A 21152-nucleotide genomic window follows, 5' to 3' on the forward strand; every position below is an offset into this window, starting at 1 on the left:
TATCTATCCTGCACAGTGAGCTGTCCGGGGGAGTTCTTTTCTTCTTCTCTTCTGGTTTCTTTTCATTTGACTCTTGGCCAGCTGAATGTTTACTGGACAATTACTGTTGGATTATTTCAGCTCCATTTTCTTGAACAGTAGAGTTTCTTTTTCTTCTGTTTTGTTTGTTTGTTTGTTTTTGGTTTGCTTTTGTTGTTGTTCCTGCAGCCGCTGCTACAGGAAGTTCTATCCAGACATCTTCAAACTTGTACTGTTCTCTTGTGCCCACTAATCAAAGGTATTCTTCATCATTTCTGTTAGTAGTTTTTGATCTTTAGTATTTCTTTTTTAGCTCCTCTTGGGAATTTCCACCTCTTTGCTTATATAGCCCGTGTACTATTATTTTCTTTACCCAATGTTATCCTTTCGATGTGAACCACAATTGCTTAAAATCCTGAAAAGGCAGCATCTTTTCTTGTTTGGCTCTGATGCTTGTTCTGTCTTCAGATTGTGAGGGTGAATCTGAGGGTTTGTTTGTTTTGTGTTGTGCTATTTTGTTTTGTTTTTTTTTTTTAACCACAAGACATTTATTTCTGAGAAAACTCTAGAAGGCTAAGCTCCTGTTAAATAGTCTCTTAAGGGCAGACCTCGATAAGAAGAAAAAAGTAGGAATGTTCTGGTATATTTCTGAATATCTTCTTTTTCTTTTCCTTTGCTAGGAGAAGAAACTGAGCAGAACTTCAGAAGGTGAAAATCTTAGAAGATGGGATAAGCCCATGTGACAGGAGTCTCTGACGCCTGACTTGCCCACACACCCTCAGCAATGATGTTTACAGTTCAGGTTTTATTACTCAGACTCAGTTCCCATGGAAGTAGAAGGCAGATTTACGCTCTAATAAATTCTAATTCTGAATATTCACATATCCATCTATTTTATTTGGAGAGCCTGCTCTGTGAACTTACTTCCCTGAAAAAAGAAAGAAAAAAAAACTAAATAGTGTTTGTTTTAGCTGCCTGAGCTTTTCACTTTAAGAGAGAAGACTTCTGAGCACTTACATGCTGGTCTAGAAACAAGACTCTCTAGTAGCCTTTTGAGAAATATTTTTCAAGTATTTCTATAGCAATATATATATATATATATATATATATATATATATATGCTCATATGATGACATTCAACTATTTCTTTCTTGCCTCTCAAAGTCAGTGTTACAGCTTGTATATTAGAAGCCTATTTATGCTCCTACTGGCTTTGTTAGAGGTTGTGTGAAGAGACAGATGCTGATGGCTATATGGTGATGTAAAAGGATATATAAATGTTTGCCACTACATGTCCGTCTCTTTCTAATAACAAACCACCCAGTTTTCTGCTAGAGAATGGAAGTTTACTTAATTTCAACCTATCAGTTTTTCAAGCAGAGCCATTGCCTAGAATAAGAAACCAGATCTGGCCAGCATCTTCATTCATCGGCCACAGTGGGTGGTGCATCATGGAGACAAGGAAAACCAGGCTTAGGACTTCTTTGAACTATCTAAAGATGTATTGTTTTTTCCTCTTCCTCCTACTATGGAACTTGTAAAATTTAAGGATATGTTTGCTAGAGACACCATATGTTGTATGTTCTACATGAAATTGAGACAGTCCAGAAGAAAATTCAAACAAGAAGACAAATCAACTCCTGATAATGTTGTGTGGAGGCTTCCAGATTCATAGAATTTGGAATTTATCTCTTTAGCTGCTGGGTCATCTGCACTCAGTCTTTTCCCTCATTCTCTTCCCTTGCCTTTCTTCTTTTCCTCCTACCCCTCCATCTCTTCTTTTTCTCTTCTTTCTTTTCTTTTCCTTTATTCTTTTGCCTTTCCCCTTCTCCTCTTCTTTCTCTTCTACCTCTTCCTTCCTCTCCCAAACAGATTTGGATTTGTTTTTTTTTTTTTTCTTGCAAACGTGCATTCCCAGCTCTGGTAAATCAAATGCTTCGTTAAGTTCACTAATTGAATTCAGCTCTGTCACAGTTCACACTGTGGCTCCTGAGCATATCTGCAAACGTCAAAATCCCACCATAGTGATCAGACTGTAAGTGGATTTGGGGCCTATCTTCAGAGTTCTCAAAAGTGGCCTCTCACTCAGAAATTAAGCCACTGCCTTTTCTGCACAAAAATTTCTTTCATACCACCCCAGCAACTCTGCCTGTGTGCTTTCAGAGGCAGAACTGGCCTGAATTGTGCACAGAGTCCCCATTGCCAGCTCTGTTACATTTTTTTTTTTCTTCCTGGCAGCCACAACTTCCAGTCAAGATTTCTGGACACTTTCCAATTACAACACCATTTAGAAACACTCAGCATATTCCAGTCTTGAGTAATGTATTGATCTATTTTAAAAAAGAAACTGCCTACATGGTCCCTTGTAAAATTCTTTTTTATTATAGTTTTACTTAAACATATGCAAATATCAAAAATCACAAATCCTTTGGCTTAGAGCTGTTAGACAATTACAAAAATAAATTTATAGTTCAGATATAAAATAAACTATAAAACGGATGCAATTGAAACCAGTCACACTAGTTAGGAAAAGGAGGAAGGCAGTCTTCCTGAAGCCCCATGGCTCTGCACAGCGTGGGAGGCCCATGTCTCTAATTATTCTGTTCCTTGGAGCCCAGCACTGTCAGAAGATTCATGCCTGGTGGGGTCTGGATCTTCCAACATTTTTCTCTATTTAAACTACTTCAATGCTTCATTAGCAGGGCTTCCCATAAAGTCAGTGGCCTCTATTTAACGTGACTACAGCTGTTATTTATGAAGAATCACTGCTGGCTCTTATTGAGTCTGTGGCTATTAAAATTATGCCAAATGCCAAATCAGCATAATAATAAACATTTTTGATCTGGGAGAAATAAAATCATATGATAGTTCACATTAGGTGATCAACTAAGGACATAGAATCTGTTTATTCAAGAAATGGTTTACATATCATCCAATGCAGATTTTATAATTTTGATTCATTTTAATCAATGTGCATGTATGTATACCTAACACATCAATCATAATATTTACTGCTATCTGTTCAGAAAGCCCCCTACCATATTTTCAAGACTCTACCACATATATCTTAGTCTCCAAAAGCCACTTTAATTTTGCTTATGGATCTCCATCTAAAGAATCATACATCTTTATGTAAATGTCTGGTCTCTGGCCTGTCTTACTATGATTTTGTGATTCATCCTATGCCTGCACACCTCAGGAAGCTGTTACTTTCTATCATTTTCTTCCATTGACTCGTTAATGGACATTCGAATGATGTCTACTATAAGGATTGAGGTAGATTAAACACTTTTTACTTTTGTAATTTTTACATAAGTTTTCAGAAAAAATGAACTATTGTGCTTATGGTCTGTATATAGTTTTCTAAGACATTATCAAGTTACTTTCTAAAATGTCTGTATACCTTTTATGCTTCTACCAGAAGTCCTTGAAAACTCTCATGGTACCGCATGCTGTCAGCATTGATGTTAGTAATTGCACAATTTTAACCTCATGGGTGAGTGTGAAGGGATATCGCAGCATGGTTTGTAAGTGTACTTGCATTTTGACTAACCAATGTTGTCACTTTCTTATGTACTTTTGGCCTTTCATGTCTTATTCAGTGAAGAGTTGGCTCATAGGCATACTTCTGTAAAAGCTGGCTGCTTATCTTCTGTATCAAGTAACTGAACTTCATATATTTTGGATCTAAATCCATAAAATATAATACTTGCCTCCATTTTCACTAGTGTTTGGAAGTTTTAAAAGCTTCAACTTTTATTTTTTATTTCTCTTGAAAAGTAGTGATTTTTATTTAATAAATTCCAGCTTACAAAATAAGTTTTCTTCACTGATACTTTAAAAATATTTTCAAAACTACTTTTGCTAACCACAGGTTTAGGGGCACTCTTTTCACTTTCTGTGTTTTCCTTTGGACGTTTTATAAGTTAGGATTATTTGATTGTTATTTATTTATTTATTTATTTATTTATTTATTTATTTGAATGTCTGGCTCTGTATGTGTAGGTGCCTATAAAGGCTAGAGGATGGTGCTTGGATTTCCTGCAGTTGGAATCACAGAGACTTATGAGCTGCTCAAAGTGGGTTTGGAAACTTCCCTTGAGTCCTTTAAAGAGCATTATGTACCTTAGCCATGGAGCCATCTCTCCAACCCTTAAACTCATCCTTTATATTTAGATCTGCAATCTGTTCTAGTTTTCCTGGGTGTAAGGGAGATACAGGTTTGACTTCTTTCCATATGGACACCTCCACATCTTCCTGTACCTTCCACTGGATGATGTTCTTTTCAGATCTTGTCAATTTTTTTCTATCCTGTTTCTTAATTCCCCATTCTGTTCCATAGGTTTCTCTAATGACAAATATATATTTTATGCTACATAAATGATATCTAAGTTAGTAGTTTTATAAGACCTACAATCAAAAACTGTCAGTCACAATAGCTTTTTAAACATTTCCATTAGTTCTTCTAAATCTTGGAAGGAATGAATTCTGAATTGTGGACTCTTTTTGTCAGTTAAATCTACAAATGCACTGAGGGAGAAATGTCATCTTAAAAATACTGAGTCTAATCCATGAACATAGTATATCAATATCCATGTCATTTTTTTCTGTGATCTTTTAGTGACACATAATTCCTTAAATTAAAAAACTATTTTTAATGATGGACTGTGATCAGTATGCATAAGCTGAATAAAGATATTCTCCCCCTAAAAAATATTGATGCTATCATAGATAATGGCATCTATAGTTTTTATTTCTAAATTCTGTATTGAGAGTCTACATGAATAGAATTTGGCTTTTTATATTTGTCTTTTTTATAATTTTTATATCCTATCCTGTGATATAAGTAATTTATTAGCTATAGTAATAGTTGTTTTGTATTTTCTTTAATACTTTAAGGGTTTCATAAAATTTAAATAAAGATGGTTTTTATTTCTTTTTTATATTTTATATTAATGTAGAATTTCACTTTTTAGGAACCACTAAGTCAATATTGTATAAGAAAATCAAAATCCTTAGAGACTTGCTTCCAGCCATACAGAGAAAGCATTTATCATATTTGTGGGTATCAGTTGTGATTTTTTCTACATGGCTTTGACTCCTGGAGGATAGCCCAGGAGCTATCTTTTGATCCTTGAATGAAAGACATATTAGCTTATTTTTAAAATGCCTTGGCTACCTCAAAGGCTGGAAACTTCTAAACTTTCCCCAAGTAAACACAGGCACAATAGGGGAAGTGGCCAATGTGCATTTACCTGAAATCTCACATGGCTGGTTGGCTTAATCTCCTGCTGCTGCTTCTTCCCTCGGCCACAGTGATTCTCTTCTATTCCTCTCTGTGCCCTCACCTGCACAACACTAAGTGTTCCAACCTGTGCCCAGCCTTTGGCTGTTAGCATCTTTATGGATCAATCAAAAACCAACTGGAGACAAGGAACTTCAGCTACTGGCTGGACATGCAGATTCCTGATTGAATCAAAGCCTTAGAACCAATCTTCAACCCTTCATTGGATTGAAGGAATTATTTTCTCTTGTTGATTTTTAAAATTTATAAACATGTATTGAATTTTGAATTTTATCCAGGGATGACAGTGAGCTCTAAAATTCCTGCTTTTTTCCTGTGATGGTTAGCCAGGCTCAGAGCACACCTGTAAGGAACTGTTCAGACCAAGGATAGCCTTTAAGAATCTCTGTGAAAGATTATAACAAGTTCCCGAAGGGAGGAAGACACAGCCTAAAAGTGAGCAGTACCCTTCCCCAACTTGGGATCCTTTCCTGTGTAAGGGAAGGGCAGGAGCAGAGCTGAGGCATTGCTCTCCGCTCTTGCCTGGGGATGTGAAGTTCTCTCAAGCTCCAGCTGCTGGGACTTCCTTGCTATTATGGACTATTACCTGGTACTGTGAGCTAAATAAACCCTGTCACAGATAGTTTATCACAGAAGCAGGAAAATAAGACACTTATTTTGGAATTTTTCCTTTGGTGATTAACAAAGAATATAACATACTTCACCACACATAATTGCATTACAGATTTGTAAGTACTTTAAACTTGATGGGGTGTAAGTGTTGTTCCTGGGCTTTTCTTCACCCCTTTGCTCCCAAGTAATGCCAGAATGTCTCTATGCCTACTCTAGTCCACTTTAGCTCCGAATAAATGATACAGGGACCTAATAAATTTATTAACAAGCTGTAGGCACTATGCCGGGCGGATACTCAACTAGTTTAACCCTCTATTTCAGATTACCTCCCAGCCACACGGTCCTTTACCTGCAATCTGAGTCTTGCCCTTGCTCTGTTTCATGTGTGTCCTCATGGTGAATCTTCCTGGTCCTTCTCTTCTTCCTGTTTTCTGCCTCTCTCCTTTTGTTTGGGACATCCTGAGTGGAATCTGAAGTCTTTCTTTATTCTCCTCTTCCTTATTATAGGCTGAATTAGTTCTTCATTAACCAATCAGACGTGATGGAAAACAATCTACACATCATTGAAGCAGGTAATGCTTCGATAATCTTGACAATGCCAATTCTAGACTGCAACCAGATCTCTGGGTTCAGCAATCAGCATCTGAATAGATAGTGCACAAAACCATCTCCGAACATGTATAGGAAGACATCATTATGTATTTACACCATTACATTGTGTATTACATTTCATCCATGTTACTGTAACTTTCTATCCTTATATTTAACCAGAAAACTGCTGATAGACATTTTGTTATAATATATAAATAATAAGTAAACATAAATAAATGTATAAAGGAATCACTTTACATTCTGGACTCTTCATTCCAGAGGTCCATATTTAATGGATCCAAAATGTCTTATACTCTTGGAAGGAAAAGGACACAATTTGCTCATTGATATTTAAACATATAAACAATAATGTGGTCACTCAATAGAAGTTCTTACTATTTGATGAGTTATCTTCACTGGATATGAGTGTGAGGTGTGTGTGTGCGTGCGCGCGCGCGTGTGTGTGTGTGTGTGTGTGTGTGTGTGTGTGTGTGTATGCTACATGTACTAGTGCTGCAGGAAGGAAGTCAGAGGATCAGATGGCCTAGAACTGGAGTTAAAGGCATTTGCAAGTGATTGGTTCTGGAAATTGAACTCCTGATGATTTCAACAGCTGAGCTCTGTCTCCAGCCCCTGACCTCCACCCCCATTTCTGTCATCCTCACCTTCAGACTCTGCCAAAAAGTCTTTATTGGGAGCCTGCAAGTTAACTTTTACAAATGCATTTGCAGACTTAAGATGCTACTCTCAGTGCCAGTAACTTTTACAGTGGCTCTTTGTAGTTTGGAAGGATGCATGCAATCTCTGAAAACCTGATTACAATTTCCCCAGTACCATGTGCAGAAGGCCTAGTCTGTTAGGAGGAGAGGAGAATGTTGACAGCTATTTGTTGCTTTGAGCCCATTGCATAGTCTTCTTTACCATTCTTTTGTTGATATTGTTTCTTGGCTCCTGGATGAGCTGCTTTAACCATTTTATGCCAAAGTAGACAGGCGCCATACGACGTAACTGCCACAAAGCTATTGAGGAAACTATAAAATTGACTCTAGCAAGGAAGACTCAGTAGCTATCAGGACTAAGAGTAGGCCATTTCTACAGACTGGAAATAGTCTTCAATTATTTTCTACTAGGAGAAGAATTTTTAACCTATAAGTTTACTGAGGTAATAAAACTACTGCTTGAATGATTTAGAGGTCTGTGTATTGATGTCTGTAGCCTCACAGCTGACAGATGAAGACAGTATTTATATAACAGTATGTTGCTTATACTGAACACATGTCTTTATGAAAGGTGGCCACAAATATTTCTTGGTTCAGCAAAAACCTCCAATGGAAAACAAACCACTCAATTGGTTATGGATGTTAGAGTACCATATGATTGAAATGAAGTCACTATCTCTCTGCCTTTCAATGTTTCTTTTTTATTTTTCTTCACAACTTTAGAACTTTCAGCCATGTGTGGTGGCTTATGTCTTTAATCATAATACTTAGGAGGTAGAGGTAGGTAGTTTACTGACAAAGAATATATGTTGATTTATATATAAATCAATATACACATATATATTGATACATATATATGTATATATACATTGATACATATATATGAATATATAATTTATATATTCACATTGATATATGTAATTAGGACTTTCTTTCTAGCTACAAGTTTGTTTTAGGATCCATTTACTTGCCTTTAGAGTGGCAGTGTGCTGAGTGAAAAGGGGTCATCTTTGAGTGAAAATTTTTTGAGTTTCTGGTACTCCCATAGTTGTCTATGTTATTAAGGGGCCAGTTTGATGTCCTTTGAACCTCAGTTGTTCAATATAATAATCACAAGCTGTTCACAAAATAATCAATCATGTCCATTTCCAAAGGTTGTTGTAATATGAAGTAACACACATATTTTCTCACACATGCAAGACCTACTCATTTAGAGTCATTTCTCTTCTGTGTTCTCTAGAAATCTCTCTAATGTGAAACAATCAACTAATTAACTATTATACTGGGTTCTTCATTCTATGGGTTCATCTCTGTGAAGAGCTGGTGCCTGTCCCAGGAACTGTCCAGGTCTACATTAATCTCTCCTATTGCAAATTTTTCATGATTGCTTCTCTCTTGTGCTGGAATTTTGTAGTCAGTTTTCACCTGACTCATTAGCTTTCAAACTCATTAATTTGAAGTACTCAATAAAATTATATACTCATTAATTTGAAGTACTCAATAAAATTATATATATATATATATACACACACATATATGTGTGTGTGTGTAAGGAATATATATATATATATATATATATATATATATATATATATATCCCTTCCAGTGACTCATTTGATTTGCACTCATCCTGATATAACTATGAAATTTTATACGCACATACCATAGGCCATTTCTAAACTTCAGCTTTGAATTTTATGTATCTTCTTGAGTACATATTTGTTTGAAGTGCTGATATTTTTCCCTATACATTGCAAAGCCCTTGAAACCAGAACCCTTGCCTGATTCATCTTTATTTCTTTCTTAGAACCCAGATCCTCATCTACGTAGAAGGGTTAGTATAAGTGCTTTTTAAAAAAAATCAATTCATTTATCAAAATATAAAGTATTTTCACACATAGTCTGTTAGGATCATTTGTCATTTTGTGTCCCTAAACATCTATCTTTTATTGATAAAGTTGCTTTTCTAGTCTCTAGCTACTTTTAAATAAATTATAGCATACTCAAAGCAACAGTTATTACAAATGCTAATGTTATTTTATTTCTTATATTGAACACTGGCATTCTATGGAAAAAACAGATTAGTAAAAGTATATATATATATATATATATATATATATATATATATATATATGCCTAAAATGGTATGAGCCAGTGTATTAATGATTCCTTTCCTAGTAAATAGAATTTACATAACTTTTGTTAGTTTATTCATGTCTCCTAGTTTTCTGAAATGATTCTCTATTACTCCACCTTAAAAATAAATAACATACCTAAGTGAAACTGAGTGTGGAAACAGTACCACCACAACCATCCACTTGTAAAGGTATCAGGAATTACTGCCACAGGGTTCTTGGGAGCTGTGGGTACTGACCAGCCAAGTGAAAGATTTTCTGAGCTAAACTGAAGCTCTGCAAAGAGGGTTGAGATCCTCAATGGTATGTCAATAAATAAAGCAAAAATGTCTATTGGTACCATATTTAATACTATGAAACTGAGGAAAATTATGACCTTTGAAAATCTTATTGAAGTCTACAGTTCATGAGGTGGTCATGATTTATAATGTAGGATGAAGTTGACATGGGGCATAAAGTAGAGTTATATTTTTTAATAAAAATATCTAGGTAACTACTAAAATGCTAGTTCTCTCAATGGCATTTCTAAGTATTCTCCATCATTTTATTGCCATCTTTTACTGCTCTCTCTAGTATTTTATTCCATGGGGACTCTGCCAAATGGAATGGCCTTTTTGGAGGTCAGGAATCAGAGAGACTTAGGAGTACTTTATTCTTTATGTGGATGTCATTTGTTTAACCATAAGCAATAATTACAAACCTTTCCTAGTATGCTTTCTATTTTTGTGATAAACACCACTAACAGAAGGAACTTGGGTGAAGGATAGGGTTTATTTCATCTTACAAGTTGAGGGAAGCCAAGGTAGGAACTCAAGGCAGGAACTGAAGCAGAGACCATGGAAGAGTGTTTCTTACTGGATTACTTTGTATGGCTTGCACATCCTGCTTTCTTGAACCACTAACGACTACCAATCTAGGGTTGGCACTGCCTACAGTGGACTGTATCCCACCACATCAATCCATAATCAAGAAAATGATAATTTCCACACATGACACAGGTCAATATAATGGAGAAAATTTCTCACCTGTAGTTCCCTCTTTCCAGATGACTGAAGTTTGTGACAAACTGACAGAAACTAACTAGAATAAAGTCACATACAAATCCTGAGCTTTGACACTTTATTCTCAGGACCATCTAGAGTGTTCTGAGAATCTGGTCATTGATTTTCTTAGAAAAGAAGTGATATCCACAAAATTATCTTAATTACTTCAAATATGAATAATGGCATACATTGTGATGTTCTTTAGACATTAAATTTTAAATTAGGAGTTAAATTTGATCCTCCACTCTTGTCTTGTTATGTCTTGCAATAACTCCCAACAGCCTATTGGTGTGCCATATGAAGACAGTAGAAGTATTCTTGAAACATAGATTTCATAGGCATGGAAATTAGTGTGGGAATTGTGATGACCCAGCTTTGCCCAACAGGCTCCTCTGTCATATAGATTCTCATCAAAGAAGTGTGAACCTTGCACCTAGCTTTATGAGCAATAAGCCTCACCCAGAGTTTCCTAACTATTCTTCGTGTATACAATTTTTACCTAGTTATACAATCTTAAAACCATAATCTCTCATCAATCAAAATAATAGCCAGTTGATAGAATAAGCCACAATTTTATAATCTAGGTCTGAGATCTATGGGTCCATGTTCCACCCTGCTGCTGGCACGGCTGATCAGGAGGCAAAGCGTGGGGTATTTGGCTGTGTTTACCCCACTCCACTGGGCTTTAGAGAAGCGCCAAGCACTATTCCAGATTGAGATGTGGGAAGCCAAAGCTGGTATCCTCTGACTCCCAGGCATCTAGTTGCTACTAGAAAACCCACACAGAGAAGTCAGGAATGAAATGTCAGGGTCCACAGGCTGATGACAGTGGCTAGCCTGGGGCTGGAGCTGGGAGCTTAGGCTTACATCACTGGCAAAGGTAGCAGTGGTTGTCTAGAGGTCTTCTATAGGAAATTTAAGTTGTGGCTCTAGACAAAGGTTTTCTCCATGCTGTCCATAGTGGTAGTAGATAAAGGAGACAGTCCTTGCTTCCAAACTGTTTACTGGTTGTTCACCATGAAAAATGGATGTATACCCACTTCTCAGGGTGAACCAGAGACTAAATATTTTTTGTAGGAAGGAATGTCCAGGGTGGGAAGCTTATTGGGTAAACCCTTAGGGCCTCTAGGTTTACTTCATTAGCATGGAGAAAAGCTGTTCTAGGCCTACATGACAATAAGTAAAGTTTTCTTGTGTGGGAAGTATGGCGCGTGTTCCAGGCCAGGAATCTGACAGGAGCAGGGAGCCACCTACAATCTCAGGTATGTACCCTGAGTTTCTGGGGACTCAGATCCACTCTATCTTCCCAAGTTTCCTGGTAAGGTCCACTGTCCCACAGAGAGTCAGCAATGCTGTCTGATGGGTGGCATGCGCTACACTTTGCCATCTCATTCTCCTGTACTCTACTGCTTATACAGAGTTAGTGTTTTTCTTTCCCTGGGTTTTCAAGTAAGGAGTTAGATAATGAAGTTGAAGCTTCTTCTGTACCTCAAATGTTTGACACTATTGAGTTTTTTTTTACAACTAGTTTATATCTATGTGTAATATTTTGTTCACTTTACTGTACCCTGAATTCCTAAGGACATCTGTGAACATAAGAGAATAGCCTGTGAACTGCTGATTTGTCATGATGTACTCTGCTTGTGTGAGTCTGCACTGGGCTTTGGAGAGTGCTCATGTGCTGATTTCCTTGAAGGTTTTGTTTTTTACTAAGGTCTGAGTTCTAGGTTCCCCTGCAGAATCAGTTTTCTGAAGGAATGAGGGATAGATTATGTAGCTTGTTTCCCACCTCATTTTGAGAGCATGCCTGACACTTGCAAGCTTTGTTCCTATTGCCCCCTACTTCGCTGTCATTGAAAGTCTCTTGAACAGTTTGTCTAATGAGAATCTTGTCATCATAGTCTTTCAGAATTTCTATGATTTGATTGTTAGAATGTTTGGACAGAAACTCTAATTTTCATGTCTTTTGTATTTTCTACATTTTAGTATTCGTTTTTTCAAAATTGCACCTATGTTTTCTGCACTATATTTTAAAAATCTTTCTATCCAGTTTTATGTCCATATTTTCATGTTTTTAGTTTTTAAGGACCTTTTGTTCTTTGTTAAATATTATATATACAGTAGAAATGTGTACCATATATTATATCAAAGATACCATATGTATGAATATTTAATAAGCATTAAGAATTACATTCTACATATAGTTTTACAATTAACTATATATTATATCAGTATGAGTTAGGGTCAAGGAAACACCACGACTAAAGAATGATTTGGAGAGGAAAGGGTTTATTTGGCTTATGTTTCCAAATTATGATCTATTATTGGAGCAAGTCAGGACAGGAACTCAAGTTAGCTGGAACCTGGAGTAATGCAGAGGCCATGCGGGAGTGCTGATTACTGGCTTGCTCCCCATGACTTGCTCAGCCAACTTTCATATAGAATCTAGGATTACTGGCACAGGGATGGCACCAAGCACCATGGGCTGGGCCTTCCTCCAATGATCAATAATTGGAAAAATGTCTCACACCTGGATCTCATGGAATTTTTTCCTCAATTGAAGCTTCTCCCTCTCTGATGACTCTTAACTTGGGTCAAGCTGAGACACAAATCCAGCCAGTACAATATTGATACATGTTAAATATTTATTATAATTTAATGTTTTTACTTCACTGACAAAATAGTTCAGTAAACATGGTATGTATGTGTGCATGAGTGTGTCTGCAGGTACGTGTGTGTGTGTGTGTGTGTGTACGTGTGTGTGTCTGTGTGTGTGTCTGTGTGTGTGTACATGTGTGTAGAGGCCAGAGGACAATTTTGGCTGTCTCAAGTCCATCTAACTTGTTTTGTTTTCTGAAGCAGGATCTCATTGGTCTCAGAATTGCCCAATCTCACTAGGCTGCCTGGGTGGCTTGGGAGCCCTGGAAATGGCCAATATTTGACTCCCCAGAGAAGTTGTTTATCTTCATGTCTTCCAAATTTTTCTTCCTATTATTTTGAGAACTCTTTCTCTCTTCTACAAAAGTGCTTTCTTCTCAGGTTATACAAGGCTGCCTTCTAATAGTTGAAAGTAAGGCACTTAGAAACTAATTGGAAGTTTGACTATATGGGATCTAATTTGAGGTATATATAAAGTCAAATAATGACACTGTCTTTAGGTCTTTGCCACTAGGCTATGTGAATCTCCCAGAGGAAGCTGTTCTGTCTCTTACAAGATAGGAAATGTCATCCTTCCCTTCAGCTATCCTGCTATCTCCCTTGCATAACTGTGTTCTGACTTCTGTTCTAGAGTTCAGTGAGACTCATGACTGCATTTTCTTTACAATCCTTTGCATGCCTATGTCTTTAGCTGAGAACTGTTTTAACTCCACTCTACAAACTTCTTTGAGTGAGAAAAAAGGCCCTAGCTAAGCACAGAGGCAGCCCAGTGGAGCACGATCCTCATCTAAGTTTTACTTGGTGCTCTCCATTGCAGTCCTATTTCACAGCAGCTCTACTTATGTGAGTACTGAAGTGGCCATTTCACAGTAAAGTTAAACCTTATTCCTTCTTGGTTGACCTTGCTCCTGGCCTCACCTTTGGGAGCCTACTTAACAAATTTATCAGCCATCTGCTTGGTAGATTATATACATGGGCTTGGTCTTCCTTCAAAACCCAGAAGTCAAATATAACATGTTGAAATGTCTTTTCTGTTTTCCCCATGCCAAATACATTCTGTAAATAAAGATAATGATGAGTGGTCTCTTTTTAATCTTTATTGAAATGCATATGTGCAATTAATCAAGAAATTGAAGATAATCAGGACCAACAAGATGGCTCACTTGGTAAAGTACTTGTCTTCCCAAATATGACAACCTGAGTTCAATTCCTAGAGTTCACATGGTAGAAGGAAAAACACTAACTCTCAAGGGAGCATTATCCTTTGATCTCCATACACCTTGGCATGTGTGTGTCCCCCAATACCAATAATAATAATATCTTAGCATTTTAAGATAATAAAAAATAAGACCTTGCGAACAGGTTTCAATACACCTATAAACATAGTTTGTTAATGAGTTATAATAAATCAACAAAAGAAGAGAAAATGAAACATTTGCAAATAAGAGCAGGAGAGATGACTCAGTGGAAAAGATTACTCGCTGCTCTTGCAGAAGACCAACACCTACATCTGGCATCACAGCTGCCTTTAACTCCAGCTCCATGGAATCTGCCATCCTCTTCTAGCATCTCCGAGGACTGCACTCACATGCGCATATACCATACAGACTCATGCATTCACACAAAATCTTTTTTAAAAAGCCAGATCTTTGAAATGACCTTAACATAAAGTCACACCAAGAAATTAAAGTTAGACATTCAAAACAAGTTATTTGTACTTCAACAAGAAAGGAAGCAATTAGTGTACATAGGAAACATTCTCTCAGAATAAAAGCAATATATGTAATTATGCTCACAGGCATTTTCACCCACATTTTATTGGACACAACTTAATTTTATTTGTATTATGCAATTTTAAAATATCTTGAATGAACATGAATTATGTAATAAAATTTGACACTAACTTAGATAATTTTCAGACTTCAATTTTATGAATTTTAAAGACAGCATTAATAAAATCCACAGATTTATAGTATAAAATCTTGTTTCTTTTTTTTTTAAAGATTTATTTATTTATTATATATGAATAGACTGTAGCTGTCTTCAGACACACCAGAAGAGGGCATCAGATCTCATTACAGATGGTTGCGAGCCACCATGTGGTTGCTGGGATTTGAACTCAGGACCTCTGGAAGTGCAGTCAGTGCTCTTAACCACTGAGCCATCTCTCCAGCCCTAAAATCTTGTTTCTTGTAGAGTAATTTCTACCAGGATTTTAAAAGTATTCGTATCTCAGTTTCTACAAATGTTATCTGAAGAGCACAATTTTTATAGATAGACTCACATGAACTGTAAATTGTAAATTCCATCTATGGCTAAGATGACAAATGTCTATGCAATTGCTACTTTAGCAGCACTATAAAATGTCCTTTCTCTGTTAATTGTTTCGCTGTCAAAGAGACGATAAAAGAAAGACATCAAACACAGATCATCCTTAAATACCTTAAGTGCTCACAGAGACTAAAGGCTTATTCACAATTTTAACAATGTGTCAAAGTTTTTAGAATTTCTGCTATTCTGGGCAATATGACTGGTACTAGGAATGAAGAAACTTAGTTTTGTCCCTGGATAGCTTACACCTTCAAAAGGAAACAGTTAATTTGGGTATTAATATGGTTGATTTTGTATGGTGTTCAATAAGTGATGTCATATGGGTGAAGGGGTGGGGGGTGTATAGATCATGATGTGAATAGCCACACTAGTCAATTCAATTCACATGTGGCCAACTAGCTAACAATACTCCACTGCAACAATTGAAAACACAATAGCAGAAAAAATATCTGGTTGTCAGCTTGGACTAATTTACCACCTGAGTGATTTGCTTCTACTCAGCATGAATCAAGTAAACTATCCAAGATCATGATTTGGCATGACGCTTTTGGTGATCTCAACAAAGAGTGGAGGTGGAGGCAAGCCTGTTGCCATGCCAACACTGCCTTTCTCTAAGACCAGGGTGCAGCTGGCCCAGTCCAGGACATCTGAAACAATAGCTATAGACAATGTCCATCCTAATTGGTCAGCATCTATTCCATAGCTTGGATAAATGTTTTTTATATAGTCCTTGTTCATGCTGACAAATCTGAATATCTAAAGGTGAACACTGAAATGAGTTTTTGGATGAATTTTAATTAAGGAAAGCTGTGAAATACGTTGCATAATTCACTAAGAGTAAAAGTGAAATATAAAGGGTATAAGTCCAGAGGGGTTTAGCCATCTTCCTGTTTCCTTGTTGGCTCTTATTAGATCTCTGTTGAAAAAAATTGTCTTTTTGATTCCTTTATGCATTTGAAAATCATGTTGTTTGCCTTTTGTTATTGGAATAGTTCTTTGTGTATCATGAATACTAGCCCTTATGTCACATATATCTTTTCAAAATGTTTTCTCATATTTTATAATAAATTCTGTTTTTGCTTTCTTAATGATCTCTTTGATAAATACAAGATACTAATCTCTGTGCACAATTTTAATCCTTGTAGTTATGCTTGTGATATCATATCTGAGAACTCAAGGCTGTATTTGAATAGAACATTCTAAACACTAGCTCTTCATTTCCTTCTCAGATTTTCATTGTTTTATATTTTATGTCAACGATCCATCTTAAGTAAAATTTAAATGTGATAGGAAGGAAGGTTTAAAGTTTTACCTATCCTGAATATTGATGAATAATTTCCAAACTGCATTTGTTAAGTAGGTTACTATTTTCTGCCACTTAACATATTTGTTGGATATATGTTAACATAGATGTATGAGTTTATAGATTGCAGTTCTTTCCTCATCTATATATGTTTCTTTATTCTCATATCACTCACTTGGTAACTTGGAGTCCTTTAATTTAATTAATTTATTGTGTTTCCATCATTTTTGCCTGTTTAACTTTCCTTGCAATTGCCTATAAATTTGGCACACACACATGTACACGCTTATGCATGCATACATTCTCTCTCTCCCTCGCTTTCCCTCTCCCTCCCCTCTTCCTCAGGAGAATTTAAATGGGATCCCAGTAAACCTATAAATGAATTTGGGCTATACTGTCATTTCAATAATATAGCATTTAAAATTCATGACCATATTAGATATATTCCCATTCCTTTTGTCTTCATGTATATTTTTATCCAAAACCATTTTATAGTTTTCAATATGAAAGACTTTTACAGCCTTAGTTAAATTTATTCCTGATTAACTTGCTTTCATTGTGTTATATATGGAAACGTGTCATAGTTAGAAAAGTACATTGCCCAGTTACTGCTGATGTTCTCTTTTGGTTCTCCCTGGTAGCTTTCTTGATGTCATGAAATTATTACACAATGTCTATTGCTAAGGAAGAGTCATGAAATATTGAGATAAGTTCCAATAACTGTACATACCCACACAACAAACTTTGTATCTATAGAATACGTCCATTTTCTATGTGTCATTGTAGCAATTGCTTGACCAACACCGGACAAAGGATTCTCTGAGGATTTTTCTCTTCCACTACTGTGAATTAATTTTCCTATTTTTGAAATTCATATAAGTAAAAGCATGGAGCATATACATATTTTTCATAGACCTCCAGTTATTGTTGAAGTTCTTCTCATGTTGTGTATTTCTTCTTTTTCCTTGCTGGATTGGTTTTCATTGTGTGTATGTGTATATGTTACAACTTGTTGTTTACATTTTCTTATTGGTTAATACCTAGGGTATATCTAGTTTGGGACAATTGTATCCCAGTACAATAATGCTTTATGGGCATGCCTAGAAGTGGAACTGTTGGGCAATTTGGTAGAAACTCATTTAGTCATCCAGCTATATCTTGTCTGAGCTAGAGAATTCTAAAGTGACATGTGCTGCCAGAACTGGGTGTTTTCAGTCACTCTAGCAGGTTTGTGGTAAAACATAATTTTTCTTTTAATTATAGCTTTTCTGGTTCATTACAATGATGGGAAATGTATGAAGTTCAACATCTGCTCACAGTTTTGTCTATTTTTAAATGGGAAGTCTTCCTTTCCTTATTAAATGACAGGATTTATTTATACTTTTTTTGTTTGATATGTCTTGTTAATATATTTTAGTGAACACAATTTTAAAATTAAAGTGAATTTTAAGATTTTGTTTCCATTATTGAGCCATTAAGTTTACTTTTGATACACATAATTTGTGGCTGTAGTATTTGAATTGACACATGATTTTATACACATGTCAATATGAATGCAACTGATGAATCACATTTCTTAATTAGTATCTTAATTAGGAACATTTGTTCATAAAAATATCTGTCTTCCAGGTGTTGAATAAATATCACCATAAGTTTTCTTTTGTTTTGTATTTCTAATAATCTTTCTGTGGCTGCTGAATTGCAATTTCTCTGAATTTTAAAATTTAGTATGGAAATTTTTATTATTTCTTTCAATCTTCTAATTCTTTCTCATTCATTTAAATTTTGATATATATGAAGATTTTTAATCATTTGGAGATTACTCTTGGACCTTTAGATTATATATTAACCTTTAGTTATTCCTTTTAAATATTTAATATTAATCAACATTTTATCACTTTTAATAACATAAAATATGAAATGAATTTGGGTAAATATGAAAGTATTTTCCTTTCCATGTTTAATGTCACATGTTATAGTTTGACTATAGCTCATGTCTTCCCAAAGTCTCATGTGTTTTAACATTTGGTCTGCAGCAAGTGGCACTATTTTTGGAAGATTATAGAACCTTTCTGATATGGAACCATGATAGAGGTAGTTGTTTTAAAGCTTAGCTCTACTTCCTTCCTGCTCTCTGCTTTCTCATGACTGGCACAATGTGACCATCTGAGTGTTCTGCCACCATGCCTTCTCTGTCATGGTAGACTGTACCTCTCTTAAACTTGAACCAAAATAAATGTTTCTATTTTAGTTTCATTTGTCAGATGTTTTACACAACAACAACAACAACACAAAATAACTAGAAGCAACACTTGTTCTTTTATGAGGAGATTATCTTGCCTTTTTTTCAACCTTACAATTTGGATAGTAGTATTCTTGTTCTATATAGTAAATTATATTATTAATTACTTCTTAAAGTGAATACCACTGTATACCCTGTGCCTGCCAACTCCCCTTAAAGCACACTCAACAGACTGCACCTCATCCACTGGTCTCCATTTTCCAGACCACAATTCCAGCTGCTTTCCCAGAGGCTACACTAACACTAGGAAACCCATGTAAGAACCTGCTCTATGCCTTATGCCTGTCAAGTCTCCTAAAAGCACATTCAACAGCCATAAACTGTATCCCACCATCTGGACGCCATATTCTGGCCCAAAACTTTAACAAAAAACACTTGCCTTACCAATAGCCAAGTCAGTTTTAGGGACCTGAGAGGTAATGTTTGCACCCAAACCACAGAAGTCATGTAGAACACAATACCCAGAGATACCTTTCTAGACCTGAAGACTTACTGATCACCAGAATCCCAGGGTACCCAGGCTAGAAGATCAGAGAGGAAACAGAAACTAAAAGAAAAAATATTCAAAAACTACCATCTAGCAAAGATAAACTCAGAAATCAGCACCTAAACCTAAAATAATCACCAAACCAAAATGACTAGCAGGCAGCATAAGAACACAGTCAACAACAGCCAGGAAAATATGGACCAACAGAGCCTCAATATCCTATTAGAGTAAGCCATGCATATTTCAACACAGCTGAGCACAAGAAAATGTCCTTGAATCCAATATTATAAAAAATGATAGGGGCTTTTAAAGAGGAAATGAATAAATCCCTTAAAAAATACAGGAAAATAAAACCAAACCATTCATGTGAATGAAATGGATCAAACCGTTCAAGACCTGAAAATGGAAAGAAAAGTAATAATAGCAATAATAAAAAAAAAGCATAATGTGAGGGAATCCTGGAGATTATCATCAAGGGTTACTGTTAGAAATTGTAGAAAATTTAAACATTTTAAACACACATTCAGCAAATCTCAGAAAGTTTTGTGAATGACAATCTATTTACATCTGAAGTACACAAACTTTGTTCCTAGTTGTTTGCTTCAGACTCAAGTATGAAAACATGTATGGGAAGCTGTATGAAGCTTATTTCTCAAGTTAGTACTCTATGACTACAAGCATCATGACAGAAAGTTTATATATACATAATAATCTTATAGATTTTGAGATAATATTTATACCTTAAGAAAAGATTTAAAGATTCAAATGAAAACTAAAAGATTATTATATCAATCACAATAGAATAGTCCTTTATTTTCTGTTTTCCTCTCTCCCGTACTGGTGGCTCTTCTTATAGTACACAAAGATTTTGGAAATTTTCTTTAACCAGCATGTGTGGATTTACAGATAGAGAAAGCCATGCTCCAAACCCAAAGCCAGCTTTAATTTCAACTAAATTGTAACTACTTAAAGATCAGTTGCTATCTTTGTTTTTAGAGGGCAGGAGCTGGAGGTAGGTGATACACTGTGGCCAATTTACTCTTCTTGGGACCTTTTCTCTTGATGATCATCTTTTTTCTTCAGATGTTTCACTTTTCCAGTGGTGTCTGGATTCCTTAGTTGGATGCTTTTATTTTACTGTAAATATAAAAACAAAACTTTGCCCCAACCCTAACTCTGGGAGGGCAGGATTCCTTTTTTGGGAGGTTATATCTTTCTTAGGGCAAAACAGTTTTGGGAACAGTAAAATTATTATCTATCAATTAAAATAAAAAATTTCTTTGAAAATTCAAAACTAAAATATACCTTAGTATGTGTGGATAAATATAGCTGTATTCCTCTTCCCATATGTACATATGGAATATATATATATATATCCCAAAGTTTAAGTTTAAGTACATTTATTTTTAGATCACAAAGACATTCCCTTCTAATTTCAGCCTGCCTTTCCTGATTTATCTGCATCAGTATAGAATGTGGGAACTCCAGAAATTGGTGTTTCCTTTACTATTTGAGTCAGAATCTAATGAGTTCTTCCTGTAAACTGAAGTCTCTTGCTTTTGGAATATTTGTTGTTAATCTTTCCAAAAAAAAATTACTGCGTTTGTTGCCAATCTTCATTTTTCTGCCCATAATAAGGCCATTTCAT

At 35.7% G+C, this 21152-nt stretch overlaps 1 long non-coding RNA gene across 3 annotated transcripts in view; it reads left to right on the plus strand.

Annotated features, from left to right (window-relative positions):
- LOC114629845 overlaps nucleotides 1–21152 on the plus strand; it is a 28208-nt gene that overhangs the window by 403 nt on the left and 6653 nt on the right. The window contains exon 2 of one of the 3 annotated variants that reach the window (XR_003712733.1): nucleotides 699–726. This is a non-coding gene — a long non-coding RNA (uncharacterized LOC114629845). Of the gene's footprint in view, nucleotides 1–698; nucleotides 901–6442; nucleotides 6508–21152 lie in introns of those variants that run through there. The other 2 variants (XR_003712731.1, XR_003712727.1) reach the window with 2 other exon arrangements.

Source organism: Grammomys surdaster, unplaced genomic scaffold (genome assembly GCF_004785775.1).
Source record: "Grammomys surdaster isolate TR1022 unplaced genomic scaffold, NIH_TR_1.0 67, whole genome shotgun sequence".
NCBI lineage: Eukaryota > Metazoa > Chordata > Mammalia > Rodentia > Muridae > Grammomys > Grammomys surdaster.